Source organism: Nycticebus coucang, chromosome 2 (genome assembly GCF_027406575.1).
Source record: "Nycticebus coucang isolate mNycCou1 chromosome 2, mNycCou1.pri, whole genome shotgun sequence".
NCBI classification, from domain to species: domain Eukaryota; kingdom Metazoa; phylum Chordata; class Mammalia; order Primates; family Lorisidae; genus Nycticebus; species Nycticebus coucang.
In genome coordinates, this window is record NC_069781.1 from 97,224,045 (window position 1) to 97,250,991 (window position 26,947).

The 26,947-nt window shown below is 39.0% G+C and overlaps 1 pseudogene across 1 annotated transcript in view; it reads left to right on the forward strand.

Moving 5' to 3' along the window:
• The window catches only part of LOC128597805 (eukaryotic translation initiation factor 4B-like), a 32,107-nt pseudogene extending 8,604 nt beyond the window's left edge, over positions 1-23,503 (forward strand). The window contains exon 2 of the transcript XR_008383369.1: positions 21,584-23,503. The product of XR_008383369.1 is annotated as a eukaryotic translation initiation factor 4B-like (transcript). The remainder of the gene's footprint in view (positions 1-21,583) is intronic.
• The last annotated feature ends 3,444 nt before the right edge of the window (positions 23,504-26,947 follow it).

Genomic DNA, 26,947 nt, shown 5'->3' on the forward strand with positions numbered 1-26,947 from the left:
TTTCCTTGTTGTTTCACCACCATATTTTTCTCAAATTCCGAGGACCCTGGGCAGAGGGCTCTGTTCCACCCTTCAGAAATTTTGTATCCTTGTTTGTTGTATTATGTCCAAGGACTTGGGAGAAATGGGCTACGGCATCTTGAAGTACCAGAAGTCCCAAGTCATTTAATTTTAATTCCATATTTAGATAGATTCAACACAGCTTTTTCATATTTGATTTCTATTCTATTTTTATCCACACTTTTTTTTTTCTTCAGACTTCTCAATCTGCTTCATTCCAAGTTGGGGAATAAAAGCAAGGTTTTTATAATTTTTGCTACCATCTCTTCTACTAAGAGCTTTGTGCAGTGGTATGTCGGTAAATTAATTCTAAAAAAGGGGGGACTTGATTTGCAGCACATGATTCCATGGTGTAAACACTACCATCATGGCCGATTGCAAGCTTCAACATGATACCACCAAATGTGGAGCTGGGAAAAGTTGTACACAGAGGGCTCTCATGAGCTGGTATGAGCTGGCTCCAGGACACAAGTAGCTGTGTGTCATTTTATAGACTCTTCTATTTCTGTTTCTGGAGGAAACTTTCCAAAGTGTTTGATTCTATAATTATGATATAAAGTTGGAAACTTCTTTTTGTAATAACGTATAGAAAATGTTATATGTTTTTAGCAGCAGCGTCCCTGATCCAAGAAAAGATGTGTATTTGTTGGGTTAATACTTTAATGGACTGCTTGCAATAGAAGATTAGAACTTGGAGTCATGCTTGAATAATAATAGCAATTGATAGTTGTTGCATCTGAGGTTGAAGGGGATAACCAACTAGCTTTTGTTTTGTTTTGAGAGTGAATTCTAAGCTGTGAGTCAGAGCCTAACTCTTTGAGACAGTAAAGGGGCCCTGGAAGTGGGTGGAAGAAGGATAGAAAATGAGGATGAAGAAGCTTAGACCCAATGGAAAAAAACAAAATGTAAAGCTTCTCTTAGGATTTGTACATGAAATATAAATACTCTTTCCTGTTTTCCCATGGAATTTTCAGTAACATTTACTAATGCAGATGGCACCGTATCCTTTCTTTATTTGCAGGAGGATGAGAAATAGTGTCACTTAGAGTCTCATGGCGGAGACCTGTAAACAAGGAGGCTGCTGCATAGGCTCTTTGAAGAGTTTCAGAGCCAGTATTATATTTTCTCATTTTTTAAATTTGTGTTTTGCCCTTTTTGTTATATTTTACAGCTGGTGTGGAGTTTAATTGTTGTTCTATGTCACAGTCCTTCCCCTAAAACCTTATTACATTACCTTAACTTGAGACACAATTACTTATCAGTGTTCTTGGTTCTTGATTATTTTTTTTTTTATTTTTTTATTTTTGCAGTTTTTGGCCAGGGCTGGGTTTGAACCCGCCACCTCTGGCGTATGGGGCCAGCGCCCAACTCCTCTGAGCCACAGGCGCTGCCCAAGTGTTCTTGGTTCTAATTAGTATAAGAACTTGGTTTGGACATTCTTTTGACGCTACCTGTAAAATGTGTCTACTGCCACTTCTACCAGCAAGGTGGCCACTGTTTTCTGTCGTGGAGCTCTTTGAAGTAGCCTCCTGTGGGGTCTTTCCGCTGCCACTCTGGATGGACTAAGGATCTTAGTCCTAAATAGCAGACAGAGTGAGCCAGTTAAAAACGAATCAGACCATAATATTGCTCTGCTCAGAATCCTCCTGAGTCAATCCATCTTGTTAGAGGGAAAAAGTAAAATCCCTTCACAGCCTGTGAAGCCCTCTCTTCATCTCCCTGCCCACAGCTTTCTTAGTCCCTCCCTTCCATCCAGGCACACTGGCCTCCTTGCTATGCCTGCTACACACCAGGTGAGCTGCCCACCTCAGGGCCTTTGCCTGGCTTTTCCCTCTGCAGGACACATGCACCCTCTCCCGCTTTCAGCACACAGCCACGTACCTTACTCACTTTTCTCCTCCAAGTCTTTGACCAACATCATCTTCTCAATGAGGTCCACCTTGTCACTCCATTTAAAGCTGTGACTCATCCCCCAGCACCTACACTCCTTAAGTAGGTGGACCTACTTAAGCACCTATCCCCTACAGCACCTATCAGTTTTTAATGTACTAGATGATCACCTTATTTATTTGGATTATCATTAATTGTTCTTCCCACTAGAATACAATAATGAAGCTTCTGAAATTCTAATTTTTTTCCAAATTTTTTCATTATGGTAAAGTACATAATGAAAAGTACAGAAACATAAAGTACAGAACATAAAATTTACCATCTTAGCTGTTCTTAAACTGTCTCCAGAACTCTTCATGTGTGTAACTGAAACTCTATTCCCATCAAATCACATCTTCCCATTATCCCTTCCCTCCGTCCCTGGCAAGCAGCACTGTACTTATTTTCCCCAAAATATCTCTACCACTGTATACATTACAAGGCATGCATAGATAATCACCAAACAACTGTTGAATTAATGAATAAAAAATTAAAATTAACTGAAGGCACAATGGAAGAGAAGAGAGAGACAAAGCCACTTGTTTTCATGCTGGAAACTTTGGTGAACTGTACCTTTGATCTCTTCCCTTCTTACTTCCCAGGGAAGAACCTGTAAACTTGACTCTCAACACACACATTATAATTCACAAGAGGAAATAGTTAACTAAATCATAAACACGACCTTTACCTGCTGAGTGTTCTGCCCGGGATTCTGAGCTGACGGGGTGCTTACCTTGTCTCATCAGAGCTTTCACTATTCAAACCCAAATAATTATAGTTTAATTTAAAACATCAAGCCTTTTTCCTCCCTCACTTCCCCCTTCTCAAATTCACAGAATAGATTTGTTGCAGGCTTGAGAACAGAAAGAACACAGGAGGAATGAAGGGGAGGAGAAGAGAGGAAGAAATGAGTTGCACAATTTCTCTCTTCTCAAAGACATTAATTCACCTGGGAGCACAAACCAGAGGTCTCTGCTCCCACATCCTCCCTTTGATTCAATGAAAAAGCTACAACAATGGGAACCTGACCTTAGCTAAACTCCCTTTGTAGTGAAGTGTAAATCACTTCATGGGTGGTGCCTGTGGCTCAGTGGGGAGAGCGCTGGCCCCATATACCAAGGGTGGCAGGTTTGAACCCGGCCCCCGGAAAAACTGCAACAAAAAATAGCTGGGTGTTGTGGTGGGTGCCTGTAGTCCCAGCTACTCAGGAGGCTGAGGCAAGAAAATTGCCTAAGCCCAGAAGTTGGAGGTTGCTGTGAGCTGTGATGCCATAGCACTCTACTGAGGGTGACAAAGTGAGACTCTGTCTCAAAAAAAAAAAAGTAAATCACCTCTTCATAATAAAATACATTTAGTTCTCCACAGATTTTTCAGCAATAATTCATAATTTAAAAAATAATAGATTGTGATATCATTATGATATCAAAAGCATTTTGGAAACTACAATAAAAACATTCACAACTACATATTTCTTTTTCGTTAACAATGGCTATTATCAGTTCTGTGCATTACTGTCTGTGTCTGCTAGTTGCTGTGGGGACAAATTGCTGTGCCTTCCAGACTCATGGAGAATGGGCCAGCTGCCCAGGTCTGTTGATTCTGCTACAGGTTTAATGGGGTGATCACAAGTGGGATTTCTGAGACCATTTCTTAGCTTCACTTAATTCCAGGCTCAAGTTCAGTCACATCAAGTAAGTGCAGTCTCTGCCTTTAGAGAAGAAACATTCTGATGCCCCAAGGTGACTTAGTACCCAACACTTGCCAACCTCCTAGCTTTGCTCACCCTCACCTCCACCCACAGCAATCTCTGCCTGACATACCCCTCTCAAATATACCTCTTCCCTGACGGTGTTTCAGATGCTTTGGACTGTTAATTGCATGTGGTGTGATTGTCGCAGTTCTTGTTGCAGTTCTGCCTGGCTTAAAAGCCAAAGGTTACAAACTCAAGTTCATTCAGAGGTCAAGTCAGTCCTGTACAAAGATGCAACAGTGAACTGGCAATCACAGGTGAGCCCCAAACACCAACCAACAGCCAGCTATGTTCTTACTCGGGATTGGGCCCCAGTGTGTCCAGATCTTCCCACTTTTCAAGAAAAGACAGAAATCTGTATTTTGTGTGAAATCTGAGTTATTTGCCGGCAACTATTAGGTTTTACCATGAAAAGGTTATTTTTATAGATGAAAGAAAGCCAAATAATTTCATGTGGTGTAGTAGGTTGATAGGCTGATAGGTTCCTGGGTCCCAGGGATATGACTGGGACCCGGGACTATTACTTTATATGGACATAGGGTCTTTGTAGATGTGATTAAGTTAAGGATCTTGAAACACAGAGATTATCCTGATTACCTACATGGGCCCTGTTTGTTGCAATAGTCACAGGAAATTAATCTATATAGGTTAACCCAATACAATATGGGTTAATTGAAATATATGTACATATGCACACACACAATATGTGTACATGTACATATACATATGCACATATGTGTATACATAAACACATATTTTGTGTAAGATGTATGTGGGGAGGGGTGTGTGTGTCTGCTCATGTGTGAGCTACAGAAACAGAAAGAGAGGGAGAGAGAAACCGCCATGCAAGCCAGATAAAGCATATCTATCCAAGATAGATTTGTCCCTTAGGCAATTAATTTTGGCCCATTTTAAACTATTTCTTATGCATCCTACTTTTCTCCATAATGACTGACTCTGTGCTCTATGCCTTCATCAAATGTTATTTTTAAATCACTGCTAATAGAAAGTAAAAGATTTTACCAATATATTGCTTAAGACTTTGTATTTCCCAAAATGTCCATTCAGAGATTAGTAACTTCAGGTTCCCTTTACCTTTGGATACAATTCATTATGAAAAGAATGACCTCAAATATCGTCTTTAGATCCAATTCATTAAGTGCTGACTACTACGAGATACAGCGTCAGGATAGAGCAGAAACCGTCTGTAACAATGAGTCCTTTAATAGGACAGCATAAGTGTGTGTAGTGAATTCCCATAATTTTATCATGCCTCGGCAATCATGTGAATAGAGGTTGGAGACCGGAAGCAAGTCTCAGTCAACCTTGACAGTTTCCACCTCCCCACCTCCTGCCAGTTCCTCAAGGTGGTCATTCTAGATAGCTGCCTCATACCACTGCCTTTTAGATACAGCCCACTTGACACCCACCACTGACCCTCACACCCCTCAGGGACTGCCCCCCATGGACTGGGCAGATTGCCACAGTGCCCTCTCTCAATTACGATGTGACTCCACGGAGCTCATGCCACTGCTCTAAGCCCACCCATTTGAACTCCTGCTTTGGAAACCTGCTTGCATAATGCCCTGAACCCATTAGCTCCCAGCCTCCTCACTCTCTCTCACTCCTCATCTGCTGGTTGAGTGCATGTGTCCCTGGAAGGAAGTCTGCCTTCTTCTCTCTAAGATCTGTAGGTAATGAAAAACATACTTCTTGGAAACTGTGAATTGAACTGCAATAAATATTGTAGTGCAAATATCCTCACGGTAAAATATTTTTTTTTCCTGGGTGGATACCTAATAATGGGATTCTGGGATCAAATGGAAGGTCAACTTATAGCTCTTTGAGAATTCTCCATACTTCTTTCCATGGAGGCTGTATTAGTTTGCAATCCCACCAGCAGTGTAAAAGTGTTCCCTTCTCTCCACATTTGTGCCAGCATCTGAAGTTTTGGGATTTTGTGATGTGGGCCATTCTCACTGGGTTTAGGTGATGTCTCAGAGTGGTTTTGATTTGCATTTCTCTGACCATTGAGGATGATGAGCATTTTTTCATGTTAGTGTTGGCCATTCATCTGTCTTCTTAGAAAAGTTTCTGTTCCACTCTCTTGCCCATTTATAAATGTAATTTCTTGTTCTTTTCTTGTTGATAAATATTCTTTCATGCCCATCAGCTCATGAATGGATTAATAAACTGTGGAATACGTATACCATGGAATACTATTCAGTCATAAAAAAGATGGAGATTTTACATCTTTTGTATTTACCTGGATGAAGTTGAAACACATTTTTCTTGGTAAAGTATCACAAGAATGGAAAAGCAGGTATCTAATGTACTTGATACTAATACAAAATGAGCAGAAAAACGACATGCCCAGGGCGGGGGGTGGAGGAGGACACACAAATATATTCAAGTGGAAGGGGAAGAGAGAAAGGGGAGAAGGGAGAGGGATTGGTGAGCTCTCACTTAATGTAAGGTATGCAGCACACCCCCTGGGTGAAGGGCTCAACTAGAACCTGAACTTGACCTTAGAAAGACAAACAATGTAACCTAATTATTTGTACCCTCATATTAATTCAAAATTTAAAAATAAAATAAATAAATAAACAAACAAACATGCTTCTGTAATTTCATGGTTTTTTTGATGTTGCCTCCTTTGTGTCTCCCCTGACTGACACTCAAACTTAATGGTCCCTCTAGTCAGGGCCTTCTTAGAGAATGGCTCTCTAAGATTATGGCCATTCTCAAGAAAGAAACCTCAAGATCAGATCAGAGGAAAGCACAACAGAATGTACTGCAGGTCCACAAATTTCTGCTCCTGCCTTTGCTTGGGTGCTTTGGATCTGGAACTGGCCTCTGGCTCTAGCTTCTGAGAAGCTCCGATCCATGCTGACACCTCCTCTTGAATTTCCATGAGGTTCCATGTTGGTATCCCTAAAATAAAGTCTTTTCTTAAGCTATGTTGAGTGCATTCCTGTTGCTGGCAAGGAAAACTAGTACAGTGGCTTCCTCAGGAGTCAGCTTGGCAGCTGTCCTTCTACAATGGACCATAATGGTGCTATACAAACTGTCAGCTCAACTGAGGGAAGAAACTTGCAACAGAATGTGAACCAACACACTGCTTCCTTCATCAAGGAAGTCTGGTTGTGAATTTCAGCTGGACCAAAATATGTGCTTAGTGATGTCATGGATTTACATTCCCTTGCAAGTTCTTTGTCTTGTTAACAGTGAGGACTGAGGCTGGTCCACAGGCCTCACTCACAGCAGCACTGGCTCGCCCTTCCCCCACCCATTCTTCCCAAGTTCTACTGACCAGTGTTCTGTTCTGTACTCTCATGAGGTCAACATCTTAGCTTCCCCATAAGGTAAGATTATTCAGTATTTGTCTCTCTGTGCCTGGCTTATTTCACTTAGTATAGTGTTCTCCAAGCTCACCCATGTTACTACAAATGACAGGATTTTCTCCTTTTTAAGGCTGACTAGTATTCATTGCGTATATATAAAACCTTTTCTTTATCCATTCATCTGTTTGTGGATACTTAGGTTGATTCCCTATCACAGCTATTGTGAGCAACACTATAATAGAGAGGGGGGTGGAAACATCTCTTTGACATATTAATTTCCTTTCTTTTGGATAAATATTCAGTAGTCCAAGTTGGATCATATAGTAGGTCTATTTTTAGTTTTTCTGAGAAATTTCCATACTGTTTTCCATAAGGCCTAATAGGCATTCCTACCATTCTTTAGGTTTTTCCATTCTCGTGATACTTTACCCAGAAAAATCTGTTTCAACTCCTGTGTAGAAGTTTCCCCTACTCCTCATTCTTGCCTGCGTTTGTTATTTTTTGTCTTTTGACAATAGCCATTCTTAACAGGGGTTAGATGACACCTCATGGTTTTGATTTGGATTTACCTGATGATTAGTGATGTTGAGCACTTTTCCACTTACCTGTTCACCATTTGTGTGTCTTCTTTAGAAAAATGTCTGTTCAGATCCTTTGCCCATTTTTAAATAGGATTGTTTGGGGGGTTTTGTTGAATTATTTGAGTTCCTTGTTTACTCTAGGTGTTAATCCCATGTCAGATAGATACTTTGCAAATGTTTGCTCTCATTCGGCTGATTGTCTCTTCACCCTATTGATGGTTTCTTTTGCTCTGCCGAGTTTTTAGTTTGATTTAAGCCCAAATGCCTATTTTCACTTTTGTTGACTGTGCTTTTATGATTTTTTTCCATAAAATCTTTGCCCAGATTGATGTCCTGAAATATTTTCCCTATATTTCCTTCTAGTTGTTTCATAGTTTGGGGCCTAGAAAAGTGGCTTTACTAATAAACTAACAGAGGAAAAAACACTGTAAAACAAAGTAAGGGAGATAAACTCGCAGCACAACTGCTCTAAGTTTGAATTAAAACACCAATACCTGTGGCCTAACTCACTCTAAGAGTTTCGTCTTCTCAGCCTTGAGGAGACCTAAGTGGATAGTAGGGGTATAAGTTCCCCACTGCAGCTGTCTGCCTCAGTTTCTGATGAAAACCAGATTCCGGGGACTCAGGTAAACTGGCCTTACTGAGAAAAGAGAAAAACAAAGAAAACCTACAACAACAACTTCTCTCTGGCTTCTGTTATCAGACTGCTAAAGCGGGGAGTGGGAAGCCAGTTTTATTTTTACCTTTTAAAACTCCAAACAACTGTCCCTCAGAGCCCAGAACCTTCACTCCTTCCTTCCTGTCATTTGGGTGTCATGGCCACTTTGTCCCTTCTCTCTCTCTTAGATAAAATAGCATAAACTGTTTACTACTTACTCTCTCCTGGTGTGAGAATTTTTTCTCCAACCTGCTCAGTGCACTCCTCGTGAGTCCCCACCCTAGCAGGTCTTACCTTGGATTAAGTCTGTAATCCATTTTGAGTTGATTTTTATATATGATGAGATAGGTCTAGTTTCATTCTTTTGCATGTTTATTGCAGAGACAGTCCTTTCTCCAGTCAGTGTTCTCAGTGCCTTTGCTGAAAAGCAGTTTTGTATAAATACATGGATTTATTTCTAGGTTCTCTATTCTGTCCCAAAGTTCTAGTGTTCTACAGCACTTCAGAATGAGTATAGCTAACAATTCACCAGTATTTTCAAATAGCTGGAAGAGTAGATTGTGAATGTTCATGACACAAATGATTGATGTGATGCATACACTAATTATTCTCACTGATCATTGCACATTGTGTACATGTACTGAAATATCACACTGTACTCTGTGAGTATGTATGATTACTATATTTCAATTAAAAATAATAATAACCAAAAGAAAAAAGTAGTACCAGCCCAAAAGCCTTCCTAGGGCTAGGGAACTCTAAGGGTGCAGTTGGTCTTTCTACTATCTTCCACTTCTCTCGCAGAAGTCAGAAACAGAACAGGACAGAGGACCACTTTTTATTTTTTTCATTTTTGCATGAGAATGGTGCTGCTAGTCTGCATAAAATATACCATTTTCTTTTTAATCATAATATTATTTTCCCATTTAACCACTTATATTTCCCTTTGAAGTTAAATCTTGTGCTAAGTCCAATTTGCACAGAATGGTCCTCTTAAAAACCTTTTAATCACTCGCAGGATTGGCCTCTGTTGCTGGAGTGAATCACGTATCCTTATTTGGTACATTTGCCAGAGGAAAACTTTGAAAAATAATTAAAAATTAGATTAACAAGATTTTAAGCAGAAACATGACACAGCTATGTTGTACTCCCCCTTCCTGGGGACAGGGAAGGGACATGTCTGTGAGTAGCTTTAAAATTGGGGCATTGCTGTTAGGTAAAAGGAAGAAGCCTTCAGTTTACTTGCTATGTCTGTGGAAATCTGTCACAACAATGTGCAGTCAAGTGCCTCAAGGCATCTGCTAAAGACAGGAGGACACTTTTTGGTCCAAATGAAACCAGGGATGGAAACGGCAGTGAGTTAATTAAAAAGTATTTAGTTGAGGCCTTCCAAGGTTCATAACACTGTTTTTTACACATACATATGAAAGAAGGGGTTAAACTCATTACAGGAATTAGAAAGAAGGAAAAAAATAAATTCCCAAAAAGAAAAATTACATCATCATAATGAGACAGAAACTATATTAATGCCAAAAATATTTTTTTCTTCAAACCCTGAAAATAGATGTGTTGACTTCTCTAGGAAACATTTATTTTAAAATGTTGGAAGACACAAAACCAAACCTAAAAGTAATAAAGAGGCATGTGTTAGAAATGCCAATAGCATGCATGTTCAGAGGGTTACTAAATAGCTCTGTACTTCCAGATGTTTTATTAAAGTCTTGTTATTAATTAAAACTAAAAATGTACCATGAAGTAGGCCAAAGGGGAATAGCTACAATTCCCAAGACATACCTGAAAACATTGGATTTCTCTGTGCTCCTTGCCAATTCTGATTCACGTCATGCCGGGGTTATCCTGACTTCCAGCTTATCTAGGAACATTGGTTTACATGGTCTTTACCTTAGTGAGCCTCAAATATAAAATGTCTATTCATATATTATTCATTTAATAAGTTTTTACAAAGGACCATTTGATTGTCATAATCAGATAATGATATGATTGTCTAATTTTTATTACAGATGCCTTATGAACACATAGACCAGGTCCCAGCTCCTTCAGAACTCAGGTTGTGTACAATTGCAAAATATACCACACAGACAAAGGAAAAGCTGTTCTAAGGATAGTTTGTCTGCTGTCCCTCTCCCTGATCTGAATATTTCAGACTCTTGATTGCAATTATAATTGGAAAAAAATAGTTCAGATTTATCCCTGCAGCATTTCTTACAGGTGTCATTTAACTTTGTTGCATTTTCATTTTCATATATAATGCAATCATTCACAATGGTGCATAGCAGGTAGCCAGCACAGGGCAAGAACCTGATATCATTCTGATTCTCATTTCTTTGTTTTTAATTTTTTGCCATTTCCCCCCTCTGTACACTTTTATCCTTGGAGATCTGAAATTTCCCAGTGATGTCACTGAGTTTGAATCTTTTTCATTTATCAGGCTGGGTATTTCGGCCTTTCTAAAAGGGGGGCATGTGGTCTCCTTTTTGACCTCTCCTTTGAGGTCCTAGAAATTTTCTGGTATAATTTATTTAATAAATACCTCCCCTACCCTGAGGTTTTGTCTGATGTTAATATCGTCTGGACCGATTACCTAATATTTTTTGGTTTATTAAATCATAACTATGTACATTAATGCAATCATGGGGTACAATGCCCTGGCTTTATATACAATTTGAAATATTTTCATCAAACTGGTTAACATAGCTCTCATAGCATTTTCTTAGTTATTGTGTTAAGACATTTATATTCTACATTTACTAAGTTTCACATGTACCCTTGTAAGGTTGTACCCATTGGTGTAATCCCACCAATTACCCTCCCTCCACCCATCCTCCCCGCTCCCCTCCCTTCCCTTTCTCCTTTCCCTATATTCTTGGGCTATAATTGGGTTATAGCTTTCATATGAAAGCTATAAATTAGTTTCATAGTAGGGCTGAGTACATTGGATACTTTTCTTCCATTCTTGAGATACTTTGCTAAGAAGAATATGTTCCAGCTTCATCCATGTGGTAAAGTCTCCATCTTTCTTTAAGACTGCATAATATTCCATGGTGTACATACACAATTTATTAATCTATTCGTGGATCAGTGGGCACTTGGGCTTATTTCATGATTTAGCAATTATAAATTGAGCTGCAATAAACATTCTGGTACAAATATCTTTGTTATAATGTGATTTTTGGTCTTGTGGATATATACCTAGTAGAGGAATTGTAGGTTTGAATGGCAGGTCTATTTTTAGATGTCTAAGTGTTCTCCAAACATCTTTCCAAAAGAAATGTATTAGTTTGCATTCCCACCAGCAGTGTAGAAGTGTTTCCTTTTCTCCACATCCATGTCACCATCTCTGGTTTGGGGATTTTGTATATAAGCTAATCTTAGTGGAGTTAAATGATATCTCAAAGTAGTTTTGATTTGCATTTCTCTGACGATTAAAGATGATGAGCATTTTTTCATATGTCTGTAGGCCATGCACCTGTCTTCTTCAGAGAAGTTTCTCTTCAAGTCCCTTGCCCAGCCTGCGATGGGATCACTTGTTCTTTACTTGCTTATACATTTGAGTTCTCTGTGGATTCTGGTTATTAAACCTTTGTCGGAGACATAACCTGCAAATATCTTCTCCCATTCTGAGAGCTGTCTGCTTGCTTTACTTACTGTGTTCTTGGCTGTGCAGAAGCTTTAGTTTGATCAGGTCTCAGTAGCGTGTTTTTGATGCTGCTTCAATTGCCCGGAGGGTCCTTCTCATAAAATATTCGCGTAGGCCAATTTCTTCAAGAGTTTTCCCTGCACTTTCTTCAAGTATTTTTATAGTTTTATGTCTTAAGTTTAAATCTTTAATCCAGTGAGAGTCTATCTTAGTTAATGGTGAAAGGTGTGGGTCCAGTTTCAGTCTTCTACAGGTCGCCAGCCAGTTTACCCAGCACCATATGTTAAATAGGGAATCTTTTCGCCACTGAATGTTTTTAATTACCTTGTCAAATATCAAATAATGGTAAGTAGTTGGGTTCATCTCTTGGTTCTCTATTCTGTTCCATATATCTACCTCTCTGTTTTAGTGCCAGTACCATGCTGTTTTGATCACTATTGACTTATAGTATAGTCTGAAGTCTGGTAGTGTGATTCCTCCTGCTTTATTTTTATTTCTGAGTAATGACTTGGCTTTTCAGCATTTTTTCTGATTCCATATAAAATGAAGTATTATTTTTTTGGATCTTTAAAGTATGACAGTGGAGCTTTAATAGGGACTGCATTAAAATTGTATATTGCTTTGGATAGGATGGACATTTTGACAATGTTGATTCTTCCCAGCCATGAGCATGGTATATTTTTCCATTTGTTAACATTTTCAGCTATTTCTTTTCTTAGAGTTTCATAGTTCTCTTTATAGAGATCTTTCACATCCTTTGTTAGGTAAACTCCCAAATATTTCATCATCGTTGGCACTACTGTGAATGGAATAGAGTCCTTAACTGTTTTTTCAACTTGACTATTATTGGTATATATAAAGGCTACCAATTTAATAGTGTTGATTTTTTAACCTGAGATGCTGCTGTATTCCTTGATCACTTCTAAGAGTTTTGTAGTAGAATCCCTGGTGTTTTCCAGATATACAATTATATCATCTGCAAAGAGTGAAAGTTTGATCTCTTCTGACCCTATACGGAAACTCTTGATCGACTTTTCATCCCTAAATGCGATGGCTAAAACTTCCATTACAATGGTAAAGAACAGGGGAGACAATGGGCAGCCTTGCCTGGTTCCTGATATGAGTGGAAATGATTTCAATTTAACTCCATTCAATATGATATTGGTTGTGGGTTTGCTGTAGATGGCTTCTATCAGTTTAAGAAACGTCCCTTTGATACCAATTTTCTTAAGTGTTCTGACCATGAAGGGGTACTAGATATTATCGAAAGCTTTTTCTGCATTAATTGAGAGAATCATTTGGTCTTTGTTTTTTAATTTGTTTATGTGCTGAATAATATTTATAGATTTACATATATTGAATCAGCCTTGAGACCCTGGGATAAAACCTACGTGGTAATAATGTATAATTTGTTTGATGTGTTGCTGGATTCTGTTTGTTAGGATCTTGTTGAATATTTTTGCATCAATATTCATTAGTGATATTGGTCTGTATTTTTCTTTTCTTATTGGGTCTTTTCCTGGTTTGGGGATCAAGGTGATGTTTGCTTCATAGAGTGTGTTGGGTAGTATTCCTTCTTTTTCTATATTTTGGAACAGGTTGAGTAATATAGGTACTAGTTCCTCTTTAAAGGTTTGGTAGAATTCTGACGTGAAGCCATCTGGTCCTGGGCTTTTCTTTTCAGGGAGATTTTGTATGGTTGATGCTATTTCAGAACTTGATATAGGCCTGTTCAACATTTCCACTTGAGTCTGGCTAAGTCTTGGAAGGTGGTGTGCTTCCAAGTATTGGTTAATTTCCTTCAGATTTTCATATTTCTGAGAATAGAGTTTCTTATAATATGAATTAAGGATTTTTTGAATTTCTGAAGAGTCGGTTGTTATTTCATCTTTGTCATTTCTGATTGATAAAACTAGAGATTTTACTTTTTTTCCTGGTTAGGTTAGCCAAAGGTTTATCTATTTTATTGACCTTTTCACAAAACCAACTTTTTGATTTACTGATCTGTTGTATAATCCTTTTGTTTTCAATTTCATTTAATTCTGCTCTAATTTTGGTACTGCTGGGTTTGGAATTGAAATGTTCTTCCTTTTCCAGTTGCTTGAGATGTCGCATTAAGTTGTTAATGTCCTCTCTTTCCATTCTCTTGAGGAAGGCTTGTAGGGCTATAACTTTCCCTCTTAGGACTGCCTTTGCGGTATCCCAGAGGTTCTGATAATTCGTGTCTTCATTGTCGTTTTCTTCCAAAAATTTGGTAATTTCCTTCTTAATTTCGTCTATGACCCAGCTATCATTCAGCATAAAGTTATTTAGCTTCCATGTTTTTGTATGAGTATGCAGATTCCTGTTGTTACTGAGTTCAACTTTTATTCCACAATAGTCTGAAAAGATGCAAGGAATAATTTCTATTCTTTTAAAATTGCTGACATTGGACTTGTGATCTAAGATGTGATAGATTTTGTAGTATTTTCCATGGGCTGATGAGAGGAATGTGTATTCAGTTTTGTGAGGATGAAATGTTCTGTAGATGTCTGTTAAATCCAAATGTTGAATGGTTAAGTTTAAATCTAAAATTTCTTTGTTTAGCTTCTTATCAGAGTATCTATCCAACACTGCCAAAGGTATGTTACAATCTCCAAGTATTTTGGAGGTGGAGGAAATCAAATTGCTCATGCCTATTAGAGCCTCTCTTATAAATTGAGGTGCATTCTGGTTGGGTGCATAAATATTAATAATTGAAATCTCATCATATTGAGTATTACCCTTAACAAATATGAAGTGACCATCCTTATCCTTCTTACTTTTTTTGGTTTAAAGCCTATTGTATCTGTGAATAAAATTGCACCACCTGCTTTTTTCCTGCTTTCCATTTGCCTGGAATATAGATGACCATCCCTTCACCCTGAGTCTATATTTATCTTTTAAGGGATGATGAGATTCTTGTACGCAGCAGATATCTGGCCTGAGTTTTTGTATCCAGTCAGCCAACCTGTGCCTCTTTAGAGGACAATTTAAGCCGTTCACATTAATGGAGAATATTGATGTGCCTGGTAGAATTTTGTGTATTGATTTTTTCAAAAGTCCTGTGGACATTTTTAATCCTTTCACCACTGAGGAAGTTGGAATTTGATCAAAAGTTTCTGAGTGAGTTTACTTTTGTGGGGGAGGATTGCGCTGGTCATTATGGAGGGTAGGTCTGAGATTATCCTGGAGATGTGGTTTAGTTATGGCAAATTTCTTCAACATGTGAATATCATTAAAGTATTTAATTTCTCCATCATAAATGAAACTCAAATTAGCTGGATACAGGATCCGGGGTTGAAAGTTATTTTGTTTTAGGAGATGAAAAGTTGATGACCACCCTCTTCTAGCTTGAAAGGTTTCAGCAGAGAGATCTGAAGTCATTCTAATATTCTTCCCCTTGTAGGTTATGTTTTTTTATGTGTGGCTGCTTTCAGAATTTTCTCAGTCATATTAACTTTGGTGATGTTAATTGTGATGTGCCTGGGGGATGTCTTATTTGGGTTGAGTCATGCTGGGGTTCTGAAACTATCTGCTATCTGAATTTCAGAATCTCTCGGCATGTCTGGAAAGTTCTCTTTCATAATCTCATGAAGAAGAGCCTCTGTGCCTTGTGAAGCCACTTCATTGCTTTTGGGGACCCTATAAGACAATTATTGGTTTTCTTTGAATTATCCCAGAGCTCTCTAACAGAGTGATCTGTTTTTGCCCTCCATTTCTCTTCCTCTTTGACAGTTTGGGAGCATTCAATAGCTTTGTCTTCAATGTCAGAAATCCTTTCTTCTGTTTGCTCCATTCTGTTACTGAGGGATTCTACTGTATTTCTCAGATCTTTGAGGGCTGCAAATTTTCATCTGAATGTGTCAAAATCTTTCATGATTTTGTCTTAGAATTAGTTGAATTCTTGAGACAACTTTTGAAATGCTCCTTGAATTTCTAATTCCAACTTTACCTCTATTCTATTAATCTTATTTGCAATCCAAATTCTGAATTTGATTTCTGACACATCAGCTATCTATTTATTAATGGGATCTTCAGCTGTGGAGTCTGACATATCCTTCCTTGGGCGGTTGATCTACTCTGCTTATTCATGTTACTGGAGTTTTTCCACTGATTCCTCCCCATGATTATTTTACATCATGTGGCTGCATGAGCAGATAATGAGAAGATGGGTTGGGGGTTTCAGGAGTAGTGGTTAACCAGCCCTTTGCCCCAAACCTGGGATTGGTGTCTGTACCTTTTCCCCTAGCTTTGCCAAGGACCCGTACAGTGCTATGGCCTGAGAAACTAGGGACCTGCTTCGTGCAGTGGGGCTAAGTGGCTCTGTCTTATTTTCAGTTGGTCTCTGTCCTACCCTAGTGAATCAGTTACTCTTGGTTGAAGTCTCAGCTGTGGCTCAGCTGTGGAGAAAAACCAATAATTAAGTCAACCCATGCCCCACTGGCAACAATTGGAAAAGGAAAATCAAACCTTCTCACAACCACACACCCAGGTTACCACTTTGGATAGTCCTCAGGTGATTGGCCCAGTTCATGAGGTCCAAATCAATTGTCCCAGTCAGCACCGGTCTCAGGTGGGAGAGTTCAAAAGTCTCCAGCAAATAGGTACCAGGGGTCTGCTGGCAGCTCAAGTATGACTTGCTCCAGTGCTCCATGTGGTTAGAAGGACCCATCCAGCAAATAAATGAGTCTTGGAAGTTTGATGCCTCCTTCCCCACCTTGCAGCTCTGTCATGCCAAGTCACTTGTAACCCTGCAGGGCTGTGACCCCATTCCCTCCAATGAGCAGATGCTCCAGGGGTTTGCACCCACCTGAGTCACAGGGAGATCTATGTCTCCTCAACCAGGCCACTACTCTCTGGCACTATCTGGCAGGGGGAGGTGAAGCCTGACAACCTCGGGTACTTAATGGAGACTGGGGTGATTCACTCAGTTCCAGCCCCACCCCTGATTGATATTGCTGACAGAACAGAACAACTTTGCAGAATTTGTTTCTGTCTCAGCTATATTCCCCTGTAGATCAGACAGTGTTTGAGTTCATGGAAACTGTGATGTAGACCCGGTTTGTGCTGCTGCCCAGTCTCAGCTGCAGTCTGTGTTGGGGTGGGCACGATTAGAGCTCACACTCAGCTGTCAGTTCCAGCCTCTACCTGCCCACCTTTGTCTCAGCTATGATCCCCTGAGGGCTGGGTGCATGTTATGCTCAGTAAAGCAGTCTGCTGGGTCAGCCCCTCTTTGAGAGTCTGTCATCTCTGCATGCCCATATTCTAGTCCCCATGCTCAGCCCAGGCTGGTACCATCTCAGGCATACCCTTTACTCATGGGGCCTGCATTTCCATCCCAGATCTCTTCCACCAGTGTCTACCGCCAGAGAAGATGCCTGGCTTCCTTTGGTTACCCAGAGAGATAGGGAGTATCTCCAGAATATCCCCAGGGGCGTGAGCCATATTGTTCCCACCGCTGCCACTGCCACTCTGTGCCTTGGGGCACTACCGCTCCTGTATGTTTCCCTCTCAGTTTACTGTCTTCTCCTTACTCCCATGCCACAGAATCAGCACAGACCAGCAACAGCCCTTGCCCTCTCTACACCTCTCAAGAAAATGCCCAAGAATCTGGACTCCATGGGTGACAGGCTTCCATACCTCAGGGTGAGAGTGGAGGGGAGTGCTGGGAGTTCAGAATAGCAGGTAGGGAATTTATACAGTTTTATGCCTGGCAGGAGATTGCCATGGCCCCCTAGTAGAGGAAGGAGGTCTGGTTTTTAGAGGGTCTCTCCCATGGGATAAAATGGGAGGACATTTGAACTCTGTTAGCTTGTTCATATGGAGTATAGTGTGAGCCGTTCTCATGGGGGAAGGGACACCCTTCCGCTTGGCAATGGATTTTGTACCTTTTGTTTCTGTCCTTGGGGTCCCAGCTCACCTCAGCAGGATTGATGTGCATTCTTCAACCTTCTCTCTTGGCTCAGCTCCAAACCATCAGCTTACTTGCTAAACTTCTATCCTTTAACTCTCCTTCTGGATGGGAGCCTCTGTGGAAAGATGGCTCTAGCCGGCCATCTTGCCTCCGCCCTTATTATCTAATATTTTAAAAATATTTTCTCTGATATTTTTACACAGCTTTGGTTTTATCTTCTTGAAGATTGTCTAGATTTTATCTTTCAAGACTTTTGCTTAATTTTTAATTCAGTTAACTTCATTTCAAAAATCTTTTCTTCTTTGATCCTTTCTTCTGGTCTCATATTTTGTTTTATTAACGTATATGAAGACAAGCTAGTACATAGGAACAAATGATCATAGGACCAAGATTAAGGTAAGGCATGCGAAACATTCTTCCAATGCTAAATTAAGGTGGTACTGAAAAAGTCAGACATCAAGAGAAATACAAGGTCAGACTATTAAGTTCTCAAACTCATCCTAGAAAAAGTGCTACATACCTCCTTGCTGAATATCACTATGGTCACCAGATGGCCAAAGGGAGTACTCCAAAGCTAACCACAGTGATATTTAGCAACGAGGTATGTAGCACTTTTTCTAGGATGAGTTCACAAACTTAATTATCAGACCTCATACAATTCTTAATATTTTTTTTAAAAAATCAAACTAGTGTTAAAAAAACAGATGAAAATGTGTCAAACGGTTTATGAAGCTAGTGTATGATGCCCCATGATCATATCAATGTACACAGCTATGATTTAATAAAAAAATAAAAAAATAATAAAAAAAGAAATTATTAAAATTTTCACCAAAGATGGTTCCAGTCACAGTTATATACTGAGCCATGCTACAGCAAAGCCAAAATGAAACACAGGTATTCTGACTTTGCCTTTATTGAAAAATTTGATATTTTGTTCAGCATGTGCTTTTTGAATTAATTTTAATTTTTTTAAATATTGCATTAAACAATTATCTTTTATGGTGACTGAATATTTTGGAACTTTTTTAAATTTAGGGCTGAAGATAAGTGTCTTATTTGACTCATTCATTTCCTCCTAGTCCTAGTCCTAATTGGACACAAATACACAATGACTCAACCATAGAAGCTTCTCTCTCACATAGTATTTGAGCCATAACATGATTCAGCCATAAAAAAGGAATAATTTCACTCATGAATGAATCTTAAAAACATTACATTATGTAAAAGAAGTCAGACATAAAACTATATGATGACATTTATAGAAATATCTAGAATAGGCAATATCCTAGACATAGAAAGTAGACTAGTGATTTACAGGGACTATGGACAGGAGGAATGAGAGTGACTGCTTCATGGATACATGGTTTCCTTTGGGGGTGATGTAAATGTGCCATAACTAGATTGTGATAATGGTTGCACAATATTGTAAATGGCACTTGGTGTTAATAATGGTAAATTTTATGTCATTCGTATTTTCTCATAGCAAAATAATGAACAGAGTAAAGAACCCAGGCAGAATCCAGGCTTCTGTACTTCACTTGATGTGGTTAAAGATTGATACTAGCAGACAAGATACATTGCAGCCCCTAAAGCAATCCCTAAGAGAGCTGATACACTCAAAAACAGTATAAATAATGATCAGCATAAAAAAAAAAACTTAAAATGTTTCACTGTAAACAAATGTTCAAATATTCCATAAGAAGGTAAGAAAAGAGAGGAATAGGAAACAGAAGAAACAAATGGAAAATGAATAATAAAATGGCAAAATGGAGCCCTGTCAATTATTATTTTAAATATAAATTCTATAAATGCACCAATTAAAAGAGATCAATGGAAAAGATAAAACAACATGATCCAACAATATGCTCTGAATAAGAAACTCACATTAAATACTCAATAAGTTAAAAACAAACAAATAGAAAAAGATATACCATGTGAGCATAATAAATTGTGGTATATGTACACCATGGAATATTATGCAGCCTTAAATAAAGATGGAGACTTTACCTCTTTCATGTTTACATGGATGGAGCTGGAACATATTCTTCTTAGCAACGTATCTCAAGAATGGAAGAAACGTACTCAACCGTCTATGAAACTAATTTATAGCTTTCATATGAAAGCTATAACCCAATGATAGCCCAAGAATATGGGGAAAAGCAAAAGGGAGGGGAGGGATGGTGGAGGATAGGTGGTGCGAGGGTACACCAATGGGTACAACCTTACAAGGGTACATGTGAAACTTAGTAAATGTAGAATATAAATGTCTTAACACAATAACTAAGAAAATGCTATGAGGGCTATGTTAACCAGTTTGATGAAAATATTTCGAACTGTATATAAAACCAGCACATTGTACCCCATGACTGCGTTAGTGTACACAGCTACGATTTAATTTAAAAAAAAAATAGTATTTTTCGTATGACAACAATAGTAAGTTAATCTAGTAAATTAACAATTACTTTAGTAAAAAAAAAAACATACAAGTGGCTGTATCAGTGTCAGATAATGTAGATTTCAGATATATATATATATATAATGACTTTGGCTTTCTTGTATCCATAGTAATTCTTTTATCAGAGGGTCACTTGGCTGTACCCTTGTACATTTTTTATGCTTTAGATGGTCAGGTTGTGAATTTTCTAAATTTATAGTCTGTTTCCTTTTAAATTTGAAATTTCATCTTAAAGTGAGTCCTATCTTCTTTTATTTTACTTTTAGCAGTTAAAAGAAGCCACACAGCTTACTTTAACATTCTGCTTAAAAATTTCTTCTGGGGTTGGGTTGCCACAGCTTACACCTATAATCCTAGCACTCTGGGAGGCCAGGGCCAGAGGATTGTTTGAGCTCAGGAGTTTGAGACCAGTCTGAGCAAGAGAGAGACCCTTTCTATAAAAAAACTAAAACTAGCCAGTTGTCGTGGCAGGGTCTGTAATCTCAGCTATTCTGGAGGCTGAGGCAACAGGATCACTTGAGCCCAGGAGTTTGAAGTTGCTATGAGCTATGATGCCACAACACTCTACTAGGGCAACAAAGACTCTATCTCAAAAAATTTTTTTTTTCTTATGGCAAATATTCTAGTTCATCACTCTTAAGTTCTTCCTTCCACATAGCCCTCAAGCAAGCCTACAATTCAGCAAGTTGTTGGCCAGTTTATACAAGCACGACCTTTACTCCATTTTCCAATACCTTTTCTTATTTCTGTCTGATACTTCACCACAATGACCTTTACTTTCTGTATTTCTACTGACTTTCTGGTCATGATTACTTAGATAATCCCTATAAAGATTGAGACACTTGTCTCCATCTGAGCTCTCACCAGAATCGTTTTTAATGCTCCATTTATGATAATCTAGTCTTTTCTAGCCTGCTCCTCCACATTCTTCTGGCCTTTACCCCTTACTCAGTTCCAAAACCACTTCCATATTTCCAGGCATTTATGATAGGAACAGCCTCATTTCTGTGTACCAATTTTCCATCTTAGTCCACTTTGCACTTCTATAATGTCATACAACAGACTAATTTATAATAAGCAAAAATGTATTTCTTACAGTTCTGGAGGCTAGAAAGTTCAAGATTGAGGGGCTGATAAGAGCCGTCTTGCAGTACCATCCCATGATAGAAAGTGGAAAGGCGCCTTTGCGTTCTCTCTCCCTCTCCCAATGCAGCAGCCTCAGCAAAAAAGAATAAGAAGAGGAAGACTATCTCCCTGACAGACTTTCTGGCTGAGGATGGGGGAACTGGTGGAGGAAGCACCTATGTACCCAAACCAGTCAGCCCATCAGCTGGGCTGATGAAACAGATGACCTGGAAGGAGATGTTTCAACCACTTGGCACAGTAACGATGATGATGTGTATGGGGCACCGCCAATTGACGGTTCCATCCTTCCCACTGCTCTGCCGGCTGCTCGGGAACCCAATATCGACCGGAGCCCTCTTCCCAAATCACCACCCTACACTGCTTTTCTAGGGAACCTGCCCTATGATGTGACAGAAGACTCGATTAAGGAATTCTTTAGAGGATTAAATATCAGTGCAGTGCGTTTACCCCATGAACCCAGCAATCCAGAGAGGTTGAAAGGTTTTGGTTATGCTGAGTTTGAGGACCTGGATTCCCTTCTCAGTGCTCTGAGTCTCCATGAAGAGTCCCCAGGTAACAGGAGAATTCGACTGGATGTTGCCCATCAAGCACAGGATAAAGACTGGGATGATCGCTCTTTTGGCCGGGATAGAAATCGGGATTCTGACAAAACAGATACAGACTGGAGAGCCCGTCCTACCACAGACAGCTTTGATGACTACCCAGCTAGAAGAGCTGATGATGGCTTTGGAGATAAGTATCGAGATCGTTACGATTCAGATCGGTATCGGGATGGGTATCGGGATGGCCCACACCCGGACCTGGATCAATATGGGGGCCGGGATCGATATGATGACCAAGGCAGCAGAGACTACGATAGAGGCTATGATTCCAGAATAGGAAGTGGCAGAAGGGCATTTGGTGGTGGGTACCGCAGAGACGATGGCTACAGGGGAGGGGACCGCTATGAAGACCGTTATGACAGACAGGACGATAGATCATGAAGCTCCAGAGATGATTACTCTCGGGATGATTACAGGCGTGATGATAGAGGTCCCCCACAAAGATCCAAACTGAATCTAAAGCCTTGGAGTCCTCCTAAGGAAGATGATTCCTCTGCTAGCACCTCCCAGTCCAGTCGAGCGGCTTCTATCTTTGGAGGAACAAAGCCGGTTGACACAGCTGCTAGAGAAAGAGAAGTAGAAGAGAGACTCCAGAAGGAACAAGAAAAATTGCAACGTCAGCTGAATGAGCCAAAACGACGACCTCGGGAGAGACACCCAAGCTGGAGAAGTGAAGAAACTCAGGAACGGGACCGGTCAAGGACAGGAAGTGAGTCATTGCAGACTGAGACCTCAGCCACATCTGGCAGAAATGTGCGAAGGAGAGAGAGTGAGAAATCTCTAGAAAATGAAACACTTAATAAGGAGGAAGACTGTCACTCTCCAACTTCTAAGCCACCCAAACCTGATCAGCCCCTAAAGGTAATGCCAGCCCCTCCACCAAAGGAGAATGCTTGGGTGAAGAGAACTTCTAACCCTCCTGCTCCATCACAGAGCTCAGATACAGAGCAGCAGTCTCCTACAAGTGGCGGAGGGAAACTAGCTTCAGCTCAGTCATCTGAGGAAGGACCAGCAAGGAAAGATGAAAATAAAATAGACGGGAAGAGTGTCCCAAAAGGCCAAACTGGGAACTCCAGCGTGGTCCAGGAGATGGAGGGAACAAACACCACTGGAAGGAGTCAGAGAAGAAAGATGGCAAAAAGGATCAAGACTCCAGATCTGCACCTGAGTCAAAGAAACCTGAGGAAAATCCAGCCTCTAAGTTCAGTTCTGCAAGCAAGTATGCTGCTCTGTCTGTTGATGGTGAAGATGAAAACGAGGGAGAAGATTACACGGCATAGACCTCAACATCCTGTGCTTCAGCCTAGTCTCTCTCTACCCTGGAACATTCAGGAGCAAATCAAACCTCTATCCAGACAAGACAAAATAAAACTCACCATCTCCTGGGGAAAAAAAAAGTGGAAAGGCGAGAAGAACTCATGTATGAAAGAGAGAGGTGGGCTGAACTCACTTTCATAACAAGCTCACGGTCAAGATAATAAATTTACACTTGTGATAATGACATTAATCCATTTAGGAGGGCTCTGCCCTCCTTCCCTGATCATCTTTTATTTGCAGTTTTTGGCCGGGGCTGGGTTTGAACCCTCCACCCTCAGTATATGGGGCTGGCACCCTACCCATTGAGCCACAGGTGCCACCCATAATCACCTTTTAAATGTATCACCTCTTGATACTGTGACATTGGGGTTGAAGGATCCAAAATATGAACTTTGGGGGACACATTCAAACCATAGCAGCAACTTCATTCATTATAGCCAAAACCTGGAAACTAGCCAAATGTTCTTTAATTTGTGAATGGTTGAACAAAGTGGCACATTCACACCATGAAATGCTAGTAGTCAGCAATAAAAAGAACAAACTACTTGTACACTTAACAACTTTTATAAGCCTCAAGGTGAATGAAAATAGTTGATCTTAAATTTAAATGTTGTATAATTTTACTTATAACATTCCTTTTTTTTTTTTTTTGCAGTTTTGGCTGGGGCCTAGCTCGAACCTGCCACCCCCGGGCCAGCCCCCTACTCCTTGAGCCACAGGTGCCACCCTAAATTTACCATCTTCACCATTTTTTTTTTCTTTTTGCAGTTTTTGGTCAGGGCTGGGTTTGAACCCACCACCTCCGTCATATGGGGCAGGCGCCCTACTCCTTTGAGCCACAGGTGCTGCCCCATCTTCACCTACTTATAACATTCTTAAAACAAAACTATAAAGATGTTAAATAGATAGTTTAGCTAACACAGGTTATAGAATTATACAATCTATGTAAGACTTCCTCATGCTATCTTTTTGAGCGGAGGGTTGTGGTGGTACATACATGAAACATACACATGATAAAGTTGGATAAAATTATTATATATGCACACTCACAGTAATGAGTGCACATATAATTGGCAAAATCTGAGTAAGTTCTGTGGATTGTAATAATGTCAATTTCCTGATTTTATATTATACTATATTTATGTACAATGTTATCACTGGGGAGGCTAGGTGAAGTTTTCCCTAAATCACCCTGTACATTTCTGTGTATCTTCCCATAAACCTGTAAGTCTTTCAAATTTTAATAAAAGATACATTTAAAAATAAATAAATTTATAGGAACTGTGCACCAGACAGTTATAATCCCCATACCAAAAAAAAAATCACGGTATTAATATTAAAGAGAGTAGAACTTAAGTCACGAAATTAAGATGAAAAGGAAGACTGTCACAATTTATTATGCTAAATTGATCATTTTAAAATGATGCTATAATGATTATAAACAGATATCCTCTGAATAACAAAGAATCATCATTTATTAATTAAACAGTCCCCTAGTGAATGATGCCCCATGATCATATCAATGTACACAGCTATGATTTAATAAAAAATAAATAAAATAAACAGTCCCAAAAGATACAAAGAATCAAAGAAACATGCATGTAGCATAAACATGAATTCCCCTTTCCCAGTTGATGATCAATGATGAAAAAATAAGTAAACATACAAGAGAACTAAATAATACAATTAATTTATTATATTTCAAATTCTGTACTCTGAAAATAGAGGTAAATATTTTTTCCAGTGCCCATAGTACAGTATTGAAAATTGGCTATCAAATTTTAGACAATAAAGAAAACATTAGTATATTCCAAAAGTGTTAAATAGTAGATAACACAACTGGTCATAGTGACATGAAACTAAAAATTAACAAATTGTAAAACAAAATTTTTTTCATGGAAACTACAAAAAATTTCATTGATCTAAAAGGAAATGCCAACTGAAATGTTTTATAAATTAAATATTCCTTCTTAGAATAATAAGATACAGCTAAGATTGTCCAGTCTCACGGTTTAAATAGTATCAAAACAAGATTATAATGATTTGACTAAAAATTTCTGAATAGAAACAGAAAGTGTAGACCAAAAGAAAGCAAAAGGAAGAATTAATAAAGATAAAAGAAACAGTAAAATTCCAAACAGAAAAATATTTCATTTAATCTAATATTCTCCAGTTCTATCCATATTGTTTTAAATGGCAGGATTTCATTCTTTCTTGTGACTATGCAATATCTTATTGTGTATATGTCCCACAATTTCTTTCTTTCTTTTTTTTTTTTTTTTTTTCCTGTCAGTCTGGGAGAACCATTTTATTTCACTCTAGGAACTTACAGTTCAATGTTGCATTAACTGGAAGAAATATGTAGTTTTAAGGAACACAATTGTTTGTGCACATAAATGGACAATATCCAGAGAAATTCTTTTTTCTTTATCCGTTCATTGTTTGTTTGTTTGAGTCACACTCTGTTTCTTAAAGCTAGAGTCCCATAGCATTGGCCTAGCCCACAGAAACCTCAAACTCTTAGGTTCAAGCAATCCTTCTGCCTCAGCCTCCCCAGTAGCTGAGATTACAGATGCCTGCCAAAACACCCAGCAATTTTTTAAAATTATTTTTAATAGAGACAGGTTCTCATTCTTTCTCAGGCTGGTCTGGAGCTCCTGACCTCAAGTGATCCTTCCACCTAGGTCTCCCAGACTGCTAGGATTACAGCCCACCATGCCCCACCTATCCATTCATTGTGGATGGACACTTAGCTTAGTTCCAAATATTGACTTTTGTGAATAGTGCTGTAATAAACAGGGAAGTGCAGATATATTTTCCATATACTGGGTTTCCCTTCTTTGGATATAAATATAGCTATGGGATTGCTAGGTCATATAGTATTAATAGTTCTATTTTTAGTTTTTTGAAGAACCTCCATATCGTTCTCTCTTGTGGTTGCCCTAATTTACATTCTCACCAACAGTATATGTGGATTCCCCTTTCTCCACATCCTCATGAGTATTCATCATTGCCTTTTTGATAAAACCCAGTTTGGGGGGGTGGTGAGACTGTATCTCATTGTAGGGAAAACTCAATATCCACGTGCAAAAAAATGAAACTAGACCTTTACCTCTCACCACATATAAAAATTAAATGAAAATCAATTAAAAACTTGCATCTAAGACCAGAAATTATGAAAATACTAAAATAAAACATTTGGGAAATGCTTCCAGATATTGTTCTAAAGCACAGACAACAAAAGCAAAATTATAGAAATGGGATCATATCAAGCTCAAAAACTTCTGGATAGCAAAGAAAACAATCAGCAAAGTGAAGAGAAAACCCAAAGAATGGGAGAAAATATTTACAAACCATCCAAGACTAGTCCAATAACTAGAATATAAACAGTTCCAACAACTTAGTAAGAAAACATCAAATATTTTGATTTAAAAGTGAGCAAAAGATCTAAACAGACATTTCTCAAAAGAGGACATGTAAATGGCCAAGAAGTATATTTTTAAAAAGTTCAA